General features: G+C 43.8%; 1 protein-coding gene across 7 annotated transcripts in view; it reads left to right on the top strand.

Moving 5' to 3' along the window:
* LOC105490697 (cysteinyl leukotriene receptor 2) overlaps positions 1–12,984 on the top strand; it is a 197,025-nt gene that overhangs the window by 117,892 nt on the left and 66,149 nt on the right. The gene's annotated exons all lie outside the window — the stretch shown is intronic.

Genomic DNA, 12,984 nt, shown 5'->3' with positions numbered 1-12,984 from the left:
GACAGATGGCTGAAGTGGGTGGAGAAAAGTGATCACTAGAGTAAGAGGCCAAGAAACGAAGAAGCTGCAGTTCTGTTCCGTTTTTCCCCCACCAGCTATCAAGCGCAGGGCTCTACCGCCAATTGGTTCTTGAGGATTGCTGATTAAATTTTGGGCAGGAGGCCAGGCACAGAGAGAACAGGGAGCAGAAATGAGATTTAGGAATGTGTGTGGAGGGGAGGGAGAGGAGAAGTAAGAGATAAGAGCTATCTCTAAATGATCTCCCATCCCCTTGGGTCTGCCTAGAATGCTCCCATTTGTGGAGGTTGACATACTGTAATGGCACAATCTTAGAACGACATGTTTGACTCAATTCAATTTGACCATTTATTGAGCATTACATTTAGAATGGCAGGCTAGGTGCTAAGAGTCCCTAGGGAAGCTATAGTCTAGTTGGATAGAGGTCATAAAGCATGCCTAAAAATGTCAGGTAGCTTCTGCTACAAGTCAAATAGTAAATAATTCGCTTTGCCTCCTCTGGGTCAGTGAATCAAATCCCTTGAAAGGTTTGTTTGAAATTGTGGACTCTCAGGAAGGCCGGTTTTTTTTTTTTTTTTTCTTTATTATACTTTAAGTTCTAGGGTACATGTGCACAACGTGCAGGTTTGTTACATATGTATACATGAGCCATGTTGGTGTGCTGCACCCATTAACTCATCATTTACATTAGGTATATCTCCTAATGCTATCCCTCCCCCATCCCCCGCCCCACAATAGGCCCCGGTGTGTGATGTTCCCCTTTCTGTGTCCAAGTGATCTCATTGTTCAGTTCCCACCTATGAGTGAGAACATGCAGTATTTGGTTTTCTGTTCTTGTGATAGTTTGCTGAGAATGATGGTTTCCAGCTGCATCCATGTCCCTACAAAGGACACAAACTCATCCTTTTTTATGGCTGCATAGTATTCCATGGTGTATATGTGCCACATTTTCTTAATCCAGTCTGTCACTGATGGACATTTGGGTTGATTCCAAGTCTTTGCTATTGTGAATAGTGCCGCAATAAACATACGTGTGCATGTGTCTTTATAGCAGCATGACTTATAATCCTTTGGGTATATACCCAGTAATGGGATGGCTGGGTCGAATGGTATTTCTAGTTCTAGATCCTTGAGGAATCGCCACACTGTTTTCCACAATGGTTGAACTAGTTTACAGTCCCACTAACAGTGTAAAAGTGTTCCTATTTCTCCACATCCTCTCCAGCACCTGTTGTTTCCTAATTTTTTAATGATTGCCATTCTAACTGGTGTGAGATGGTATCTCATTGTGGTTTTGATTTGCATTTCTCTGATGGCCAGTGATGATGAGCATTTTTTCATGTGTCTGTTGGCTGTATGAATGTCTTCTTTTGAGAAGTGTCTGTTCATATCCTTTGCCCACTTTTTAATGGGGTTGTTTGTTTTTTTCTCATAAATTTGATTGAGTTCTTTATAGGTTCTGGATATTAGCCCTTTGTCAGATGAGTAGATTGCAAAAATTTTCTCCCATTCTGTAGGTTGCCTGTTCACTCTGATGGTAGTTTCTTTTGCTGTGCAGAAGCTCTTTAGTTTTATTAGATCTCGTTTGTCAATTTTGGCTTTTGTTGCCGTTGCTTTTGGTGTTTTAGACATGAAGTCCTTGCCCATGCCTATGTCCTGAATGGTATTACCTAAATTTCTTCTAGGGTTTTTATGGTTTTAGGTCTAACACTTAAGTCTCTAATCCATCTTGAATTAATTTTCGTATAAGGAGTAAGGAAAGGATCCGGTTTCAGCTTTCTACTATGGCTAGCTAATTTTCCCAGCACCATTTATTAAATAGGGAATCCTTTCCCCATTTCTTGTTTTTGTCAGGTTTGTCAAAGATCAGATGGTTGTAGATGTGTGGTATTATTTTTGAGGGCTCTGTTCTGTTCCCTTGGTCTATATCTCTGTTTTGGTACCAGTACCATGCTGTTTTGGTTACTGTAGCCTTGCAGTATAGTTTGAAGTTAGGTAGCATGATGCCTCCAGCTTTGTTCTCTTGGCTTAGGATTGTCTTAGCAATGCGGGGTCTTTTTTGGTTCCATATGAACTTTAAAGCAGTTTTTTCCAATTCTGTGAAGAAAGTGATTGGTAGCTTCATGGGGATGGCATTGAATCTATAAATTACCTTGGGAAGTATGGTCATTTTCACAATATTGATTCTTCCTATCCATGAGCATGGTATGTTCTTCCATTTGTTTTTGTCCTCTTTTATTTCACTGAGCAGTGGTTTGTAGTTCTCCTTGAAGAGGTCCTTTACATCCCTTGTAAGTTGGATTCCTAGATATTTTATTCTCTTTGAAGCTATTGTGAATGGGAGTTCATTCATAATTTGGCTCTCTGTCTGTTACTGGTGTATAAGAATGCTTGTGATTTTTGCACATTGATTTTTGTGTCCTGAGACTTTGCTGAAATTGCTTATCAGCTTAAGGAGATTTTGGGCTGAGACAATGGGGTTTTCTAAATGTACAATTATGTCATCTGCAAACAGGGACAATTTGACTTCTTCTTTTCCTAACTGAATACACTTTATTTCTTTCTCTTGCCTGATTGCCCTAGCCAGAACTTCCAACACTATGTTGAATAGGGGTGGTGAGAGAGGGCATCCCTGTCTTGTGCCAGTTTTCAAAGGGAATGCTTCCAGTTTTTGCTCATTCAGTATGATATTGGCTGTGGGTTTGTCATAAATAGCTCTTATTATTTTGAGATATGTTCCATCAACACGAAATTTATTGAGAGTTTTTAGCATGAAGGTGTTGAATTTTGTCAAAGGTCTTTTCTGCATCTATTGAGATAATCATGTGGTTTTTTTAGTACGATGTGGAACTGAGACTGAGGAGGCCACAAATTAGAAACTTGCAAAGTGAGAGAGTTGGATCATTTATTTGGTAATTATCCTTTGTGCCCCTCTCCCCCACAATGTTTTCCTGAAATGTTTCCCAAACCATGCAGTATTAGTGTTTTCCAGAGAAACCAAACCAAAAGGACACATGCACACGCACACACACATGCACTTGGGGCCTGATCTGTTTAATTTAATAAATTGCTCATGTGGTGGGAGCTGGCAAGTTAAAAAACCATAGGGCAGGCTGGTAAGCTGGAAATCCCAGGATGAGTTTGTGAAAGGAAATTAAATTTGGGGACCCCAAACTCATTTAGCCAAAGGGAAAAGCCAAGCTGGGAAACCTGCCTCCACCTATTGGTTCCATCTTGCAAACCTGCCTCCACCTATTGGTTCCCAAATAAGATGGCTACAAGATGAAAAGCTACTCACCTGCCCCATATTTTGCCCACAAGGAAATTGCTAGTGAGCTGTTAAAACTTCACCATGGCAATGCAAATTGATAGCTTACAGGTGCAGTCACCCTGGCTTGCCAGACACAAATGCATATCTGATTTTTCCCCTACCCCATTTTGTCTGTGTTATCTTATGTAGAATACAGATTCCCCCCATTTTTCCTCTGCCCCTTTTGTTTATGTGAAAACTGTGTGCTTCTCAACATCCCTGTCCTTTGCCCTTTCCCCTTTAAATCTGGAGCTCTCAAAATCATCTTCAGAGAAAGGCATAGACCTGTCTTCCAGGCACGTCCTTAACTTTGGCAAGTAAATCTCCAAAAATGATTGAGACTTGTCTCATCATTTTCTTCGATTGACAAGCTGATGTTGTAGTCTTGAGTCAAAATTCTGCAGGCAACAGATTTGAAACTCAGGCAGAGTTTCCATGTTGAGTCTTGAGAATTTTTTCTACTTTTGGGGAACCTCAGTCTTTGCTCTTAATCAAGGATTACAAAGTCTAATCTGCTTTACTCAAAGTTTACTGATTTAAATATTAATCTCATCTTAAAAATACCTTCATAGCAACATCTACGCTGGTGTTTGACCAAACAATTGGGCCTAGACAAAGTGACACATACAATTAACCATCACACCTGCCTATAAGATAATCAACATTATAGGAGTCTAAACTCATCAGCTTCCTCTGCGAAATTTTCATTCTATCTAGAGTCTAATTTTTGTGTCCATGCCTTTTCTGAAGTACTAGACTTTAGGCTCCTGTCTGGAGTTTCTTTAAGGCAGTTTACATTGCCTTTATATCCATTGCAGTGCCTTACGCCAGTCCCCAAGTGCCAGTAAGTGAGAAGCGAGTGAGGATAAAAATAAGAGTACAGGCTCCGGAACCAGATAGTCTTGAAATCAAAGTAATTTTAAGCAGTTTATTAAGTGTTCCAGCCCTGTGTCCTCAAATATAAAATGAGAACAATCTCACACACACACACACACACACACACACACACACACATATATATATATAGGATTATAAATTTGTTGGAAGGAGAGGCTCTATTTATAATTCATTTTCTATCCTCCCCCAAAACAGCAGAATTTGCTGTGTGTTAGCAGGTCCTGTGCTAAGCACTTCACGCCCAGGAACTCACTCAGCCTTCAGAACAACCCCACTGTGCACTACACCACAATTTCATGGGGAGCAAAGGGGTTCAGAGTATCTCTTAGTCCAATTGGGCTGCTGTAACAAAATACCATAGACTGGGTGGAATAGAAACAACAGAAATTTATTTCGCACAGATGTAGAGGCTAGAAGTCTGAAATCCTATGGGAGTTCTCTGCGGTCATTTTTATTAGAGCACTCATCCCTTTCACAAGTGCTCTGCTCTCATGACCTGATCACCTCCCAAAGCCCCACCTCCTAATACCATCACTTTCTGGGTGAGGATTTCAACAGATGAATTATTGGGGCACACAAACATTCAGTCTACAGCAGAGAGGGCAAGTCATGTATGTGTGGACACGGAGCTGGGAATGATGACATACATTAGAGCCCAGGTTGGCCTGTAGCTCATGCCCATGTGACCCTCTGCAGAATGCCTTGGCATTTTTTCCATGGTTCCCTCTGCCACAAAGGCCCTCCCTTCACCTGGGGCACCTGCTTCTCTTCCAGAGTCAGTTCCTGCCCCACTGTCCCTCAGAAGCGTTTTCTGATGTGCTCTCCCTTGGGAAGAGCTGACCAGGGCAAGCCAAGACAGCAGTGCTAGTTGTGCCCTGGACCAAGAAAGGAGTGGGATGGAAATTCAGCTACTGTTCCTGGCAACTGGTGAGTCCTTGCCCCAGGCTGTGGCTAACCATGAAAGGAAAACCTTAGTGTAATCCTAACACCCAGAAGGGTCAGCCTTCACAAAGAGGCACTTGTAGGTGGTGGCTGGGCCCTGGGACTGGCCCTTCCCTCCTCCATGCCCTGCCAGCACAAGTGCTCAGGAACATTCACCTCCTGCCTCTCTCTACCAGTGGTGATCCTCTGAAGTGCAGGAGCCATGTCTTAGGTGTCGTTGTATACTTCTTGTCCAGGCACGCTTCTGCTTAGGGTTTGTTAGCAAATGGATAGAGGGAAGAATGAAGGAAAGGGGAAAACCAGGTGTCTTTCTTAAAGTTGGCAAGGTGATTCAATTCCTTTCTTCATCCATACAACAAATATTTATTGAGCACTTTCTATGTGGCAGTCACAATTTAGACAATGAGGTTACTGATACTTAAGGTGTTCTGGTTCTGGCACATGAGAAGCTGATTTATTATTTTTCTACCATGTTATACAGTGAGGAAAGCAGCAGTCTTGTATCAAGCTGGTTCTTTAAAATACCCTACTAGGTTTCCTGGGGTTTCATGCTTCTAGGCTCCTGATTACTTAACACATTCAAAACAAAATAATCTTTTTATAGGCACCAGGAGAAGAAATTGAAAGACACTGACATCCCTGGAAAGTGGGGAATCCAGATTTCACAATGTCTTCTCCACTGCCACATGCTTCCCATTTGTTTGTTTTTCCAAAGCACCCATTGCAGCCCAGCAGGATGGAGCTCAGGCTGGCCTCCAGGCAGGGCTCTTTTCCACAGCATCTGCCCCTCCCCACCAGAGCAGAGGGCAGTGCTAACTGCACCTGGGACTGTCATCCAGAGGAGCATCTCTGAGAAGCAAAGTGAATTGTCTGGTCTGGGCAGTTCCTAAGTGGATGAATGACTAATAACCTTTGGTTCCTAATGACCTGGAAGAAATAATGCAATTTCCTGGGTTCTGTGGAATTCTGGAATCTCCAGCTATTAAAACCACTGCAGAGTACTCTTAGATACTAAATGCATGGTACATTTCATGATGATGTTTTCTCGGGCCATCAGCTTGTGCATATTTGATTGCTCATGCTTGCTTTAAGAAGCACTTGCGGTCCCTATCTTCAGCTCTGTTAAATGGAGAAAAGCCAGATAAACTAAGGCAATAGTGGCGCCAAATTAATGTGAGCACTCATCAATGCCAAGAGGAGCCCATAGTTTCTGCTAGTAATAGAAAGTCCCTAATATGAGGAAGATATATTTATCACGTCAAAGGGATCTATGGTTGGTATCCCTAGTATTGGCTAATGGTAAAAAGGGTGCATAGTTATTTAGCGTCTTGGAAATGCAAGTTGCTCATCATTTAGGTATTTTCAAATAGGACAATAACAAACGCAAAGGGTCATTGCAATGGCTACATGAGATCTGTGTGAGGTTCCTAGCACAGGACTGGCACCTGGATTAAGCCCAGGACCTGGCTGTTGGAGCATTTGAACATAGTGAACATGTGCTCCTCATAGAGCTAGAAGCTCACTAGAGTAACCCACCCTTCAGATCACAGGGACCTGGGAATTTGTTCTGAATATTTAAAGCAGGGAAGGTTTACTCAGGTGATAGAAGGGCTGAGAGACAAGCAGGGGACTGAGATAACACAGAGTTTAACACAGCAAGAAGCTATCACCATGCCTGGGCTGCAGAGATACAAAGAGGAGACAGCTTTCCCCAAGCCTGGGAGTCACACAGCAGAAGCTGGGGCCACACAGAACACACAGCTGCCATCAGAAATGCCACCTGCAGAACAGATGGGGAGTGATGTGGTTAGGCTTTGTGTCCCCACCCAAATCTCATCTTGAATTACAATCCCCATAATCCCCACGTGTCAAGGGAGAGACCAGGTGGAGGTAATAGAATCATAGGAATGGTTCCCCCATGCTGTTCTCATGATAGTGAGTGAGTTTTCATGAGATCTGATGGCTTTATAAGGGGCTCTTCCCTCTTTTTTATAAGGGGCTCTTTCCCTCACTTCTCTCTCCTGCCGCCTCGTGAAAAAGGTACCTGCTTACCCTTCGCCTTCCACCATGATCGTACATTTCCTGAAACTTCCCCAACCACACGGAACTATAAGTTAGTTAAACCCCTTTCCATTATAAATTACCCAGTCTCAGGAAGTTCTTTATAGCAGTGTGAGAACGGACTAATACAGGGAGAAATGCTCTGGCTTTTTTCTCCTTTTTTTTCCACCTTCCTACCTCCCACCAGTGCCAAATCCAGCCAGAAGCTGGGCTGATATGGGAGTCTGAGCTTTAAGGGTGAGCCCTCACCGAACCCTAGAGACAGTAGAGCAGCGGAGAGGTGAGGAAGGGAACTGGGCCCACTGGGTGGGCCCGCGAGCCTGGGCAGTCAAGGTACCAGATGAAATTATCTGGCTTGGAGGTCTTCATCTGGGGTGACGTTTTGTTTCCAACCTATCTCCTCTCCTCCCGTCCTTGTCCCCAACCTTCCTCATGCCTATTTTCCAAATTCTCTTGAGTCTTCTGCTCCCGCTGGGTCATCTCCTGCCCACAGGTGGGAAAGAAGGAAAGACACCAGCCCCACTGCAGCCACCATCCACATTGCTAGATGGCCGAGCCTGTGCCTGCACTGAGCCATGCCCAGAGGGCAGCCAGGTGATGATGTTGCTCCTGCCTAGCATGTGCTCTGCCCAGTGCTCGGCAGACCTCCCTGGCAGGCGCTGTAGCTGTGCCGCAGTGCTCTGGCCCTGAGCCTGGCCACCACATGTATTATCAGGGAAGACCCTCTCCTTGAATCACCTACATTAATGCTTAAAGCTCTGGCTTCAAACTCAGTCTCAACCCAGGGTAGGTGGAGAATAGAACTTTCTTCAGGATTTTTTGATAGCTCACTTGCCATTTTTTTCAAGAAGTCCTTCTTCCCTGACCTGCCGTGTGAAACTTACTGTTTGCAAACTCCTTCTTACATTCTATTAGTGAAACTAACCCAGAGCCTAGATTAAGGAAAAGCTGCATGCATAAGGGGAAAAAGTAACGACAAATGTAGTTTATTCTCCCCACTACGGCACATCCTATCAATGGCATATAGGAATATAATTCAATCATTAAAACATTCATGCCTATGTGGCAAAACGTTGTGTTACAGTGTAAATGGGAAAAATGCAGGACGCAAATTTATGTCAAATGAAGTAACAAATGAGCAAGCAATGGCTTAGAAAACTGTCTGGCAGAGAATGCACCAAAAGTTTGTCTTTTGAGAGATGGTACTACGATTGATTTTCATGCGAAGAGATTAAGTTTACTCCAGTGATCCCTTGAGTTCTAGAACTGGTCTTACTTATCTTTGTATCTTTCTTCCTTCCTCATCCCCAGAGCCTTGTACACTCAATATGCAAGAAGCACTAGAAGTGCCCACGGTGTGTTTCCAAGACCCTACACCAGCCTGGCTGAAACAGGACCAGATCATCTCTCAAATCTCCATCTTAAGTTCTTGTTGTCCACCTGCTTCCTGGAGCTAGGGCTACAGAGGCGGGAGTGAAGAAGGACTCGCCTGCCCAGACTGCAGAAACCACAGAATCCAGGGAGCCAGCCTCAAGGTCTAGTCAAGCAGTGCTCAGACTCACTGCCAGGATTTAGAAGAAAGCAGAAGGGGATGATGAGGAATTGCAGATTTGAAACTAAGCTGGAGAGTGTAGAGTCTCTTGTGTACCATGAGTTCTGTGGAGGCTCTAATTCTGTGGTGTTTTTCCAGAATGCTACGTTCTCGGTCACTAATTTGCCTTACGTGACTCGACCAATTATCACCCTCAGGATGGGAAAGGCCTTACACGAGCAGGAGGAAATTTTAGGGGTCTGGAAAAAGGTGGGCTGAAACAAAGGGAAGGCTCTGATAGGGGAGTGAAGACTGTCAACGTAACTTTGGCTCCCTTCTCCATGTTGATGCTGTCAGCAGAAAAACCAAACTCTGCAAAACATTTCAAAGAGGTTTATTCTGAGTGGACGTTAATGCTCACCCCAGCTTCAGCACCTCTCCAGAGAGCTGACACTGCTTGGGAAGCTAAATTGTTCTTTTTGAAGGGAGAATTACATATGACAGACTGAAAATCGAAACAAACTAAAAAAGATGCAAGCTCACTATGAATTAGTTAAGCCTATTGCATGTTTTACAGCAAGTTTATAACTTTCTCCCTGAATTTTGGGTTCTCTTGGTTGGGGAAGGTAGATGTGGATGAGTTCCCTAGGGCTACCATAACAAAGTACTACAAAGTTGATGGCTGAAATTAAGGCAACAGAAATTCATTCTCTCACAGTTCTGGAGGGCAGAAGTCAGAAATCAGGATGCCAGCAGGGTCATGCTCCCTCTGAAGGCTCTAGGTGGAGTTTTTCGTTGCTTTACTAGTTCTAATGGCTCCAGGTGTTCCTTGGCTTGTGGCTGCATCAGTCTAATCATTACATCTAATACATGGCTTTCTCCCCTGTGTGAGCTTGTTGACACTCCTTTGTCGTCTCTCTTACAAGGTTACACATAACTGCGTTTTCGGCTCACCTGGATAATGAAAAATAAACTCCTTGCCTCAAGATCCTTAATTAACCACCATTTGTGCCACATAAGATCACATTTACAGAATCCATGATTTGAATATGGGCATGTCTTTGGTGCCAATGTTTAGCCCAATGCATTAGGTAATTCTTTTCTCTGTCTTGTCACAGAACAGGCTCTCCTACACATAAAGTTGGTTGCTTTCTAAATTCCGTGAGTTTTCAGGTTTGTTTCTATTCTTCCCCTTTCTTTCTTTCTTTCTTTTTTTTTTTTTTTTTTTTTTTGAGCTGGAGTTTCACTCTTGTTGCTCAGGCTAGAGTTTAATGGTGCAATCTCAGCTCGCCGCAACTTCCACCTCCCAGGTTCAAATGATTCTCCCGCCTCAGCCTCCCAAGTAGCTGGGATTACAGGCACTCACCACCACGCCCAGCTAAGTTTTGTATTTTTAGTAGGGATAGGGTTTCACCATGTTGGCCAGGCTGGTCTTGAACTTCTGACCTTGTGATCAGTCCACTTTGGCCTCCCAAAGTGCTGGGATTACAGGCATGAGCCTCTGTGCCCAGCCTGTTCTTCCACTTCCTTAATGACCTAAATAGAAACATGATTCACGTTGACTTCTTCCTTTGCATTTAATCTTGTGCTATGAAAACAAACTACTGTCTCTGATGCCTTAGCAACTTAATAGTGCTTCTGATCTTTTGAAAATTACAGGTTTGTGTTTACAAGAACATATCCTCTAGACTCGAGCTTATATCTCTAAAAGTCTAACTAAAGGCCCTGTGGCTGGTACATTACTATAATCAGCAAGAAACTGGTCCTGATTCTCTTAAACTCACTTTGTTCAACTGAGAACAAACTTGGAAGTCTCCTACAAAACTGGAGTTGATTCTCATCTCTTGATTACTTCTGCAGGCCTTTGAAAGTTCCAGAGAAGTTCTCCGTGTGCTATATATGTTAAACACGCTTCCATGTTTTCCTTTAAATCATCAAGAGCAGCACATAGGATAATGTGTTTATTCCTTTCTCTGCTCCCTAGCATTATCTTTTTTTTAAAGTCATCGACCCTTTCCCTATCTACTCTAAATGAATGATTTCATGCTCCCTCCTGACAAATCTGGTTAAAATGACATCGCATCTCTTTATATCATCTGTCCAAATTGTACAAAGAAAGAGTGTCTAATGGGCACTCTCCGACAAAGTTACTGCCTATGGAGTGCTTAGAGATCCCAGGCTGTCCTAAAAATCAAAGAAAGTATTGAATAAGTTTCTCCTTTCTCTGAGGTCTACAGATTCAGAAGCAGGGGGTAGGGAGAAAGCATTTCCCTCATTATCTTTCTAATACTCTTGAAACATATTCTGCTCCTTGAAAACCTGATATTCAAAACTTAGCTCTGGGAATGTAGGATCGGTTTTTTCTTTTTTCACTGTTTATTTAATTTTAATTTTTTTCTTTTTCTTTTTTTGAGACAGAGTCTCACTCTGTCGCCCAGGCTGGAGTGCAGTGGCATGATCTCAGTTCACTGCAACCTCCGCCTCCTGAGTTCAAGCAATTCCCTGCCTCAGCCTCCCAAGTAGCTGGGATTACAGGCACCTGCCACCACGTCTGGCTAATTTTTGTATTTTTAGTAGAGACGGGGTTTCACCATCTTGGCCAGGCTGGTCTTGAACTCCTGACCTCGTGATCTGCCTGCCTCAGCCCACCAAAGTGCTGGGATTAGGTGTAAGCCACCACACCCAGCCCTGTTATTTTTCTGAGGCAGTCTTGCTCTGTCACCCAGGCTGGAGTGCAGTGGTGTGATCCGAGCTCACTGCAGCCACAACATCCCCAGCTCAAGCAATCCTTCCACTTCAGCTTCCTGAGCAGCTGAGACTATAGGCACATGCCACCATGCCCAGCTAATTTTTGTATTTTTTTTTTTAGAGATGGGATCTCCCTGTGTCACTCAGACTGCTTTCAGTCTGTCCTGGACTCAAGAGATCTTCCTGCCTCAGCCTCCCAAAGTGCTAGGATTATAGGGGTGAGCCACTGCATCCAGCCCACTGTATTTATTTTAATGAGATGAACATTAGTCGATTAATTAGGCTTTTTTTTTTTTTTTTTTTTTTTTTTGGTGAGACAGAGTCTCGCTCTGTTGCCCAGGTTGGAGTACAATGGCGTAATCTTGGCTCACTGCAACTTCTGCCTTCTGGGTTCAAGCTATTTTCCTGCCTCAGCCTCCCAAGTAGCTGGGACTACTGGTGTGTGCCACCATGCCTGGCTAATTTTTGTATTTTTAGTAGAGACAGGGTTTCACCATATTGGCTAGGCTGGTGTTGAACTCCTGACCTCGTGATCTGCCCACCTTGGCCTCCCAAAGTGCTGGGATTACAGGCGTGAGCCACCGTGCCCGGCCAACTGGACTTTTATTGGAGGAGAATGAATATCTATAGTGATTGCTTGTAGAATTAAATGTTGTTTCAAGCTTTTTGCCCCCTAAAAATGAGAATGGTAATATAATATTTGTATTCTGTGAGTTTTAATTGGGATAAATAAAATATTAGAAATAGAATCCCAGACCCAGGAAGAACCTTGTCTTCAGAGGAGCAACCTTGGTCCCAGCCCCTTCTCCACAGCTGCATGAAGAAGCTGCACAGAAAACTACTCACCCTCACCCCCAGTTCTGGAATGTGAAGGTAAGATCTACATTGTCCTGGTGATGGTCATTGCTGGAGAGCTCTGGGACATGCAGGAAATGGCTCCAGGGCCTCTTCCTCTTCATTGTCACGCAGCAGCAGTTCAGAGCTTTCCAGAAAGACCTACTTTTCATTTCCCCCAAGTTTCAAGAATTTGGACACTTGTAGGAGCTATAGATAGGGTGAGGTTTGGCTCTTGGCACCAGGCTAGCATCGGGGCATGGAAGGGATGGGGAAGGGCGCTAGAATCAGTGGTTTCCAGGGTTGAAGGAGGCCTTGGGTGAGGGGATAGCAAAAGCCAGGGCCTGTCTTTCCCATGGCCATGAGGCAGAAGAAGGCACAGGGAGAATAGGGTAGGTAGGGCAGAGTTGGAGATGGTTAGGGAACTCTCTAGGCCCTGCTCTGGGTTCCAGGCCTGGTGTGACACTGACTAGCTGTGTGCCATGACCATGCTGCTCAACAAGTCTGCGCCTCTGTTTCTTCATGGGTGTTATGAAGGGATTGGACTCCACGATTGTTAAGGTCTGTTCCAGTTCCAGCAAACAAACTGCAAACAAGCAAAACAAACAAAGCCTGCCTTGTTTATTTTCAAGAAAGCATTTGC

This window comes from Macaca nemestrina, chromosome 16 (assembly GCF_043159975.1).
Source record: "Macaca nemestrina isolate mMacNem1 chromosome 16, mMacNem.hap1, whole genome shotgun sequence".
NCBI classification, from domain to species: domain Eukaryota; kingdom Metazoa; phylum Chordata; class Mammalia; order Primates; family Cercopithecidae; genus Macaca; species Macaca nemestrina.
The sequence above is the reverse complement of the archived record's forward strand: the minus strand, read 5'-3'. Positions and strand labels throughout refer to the sequence as shown.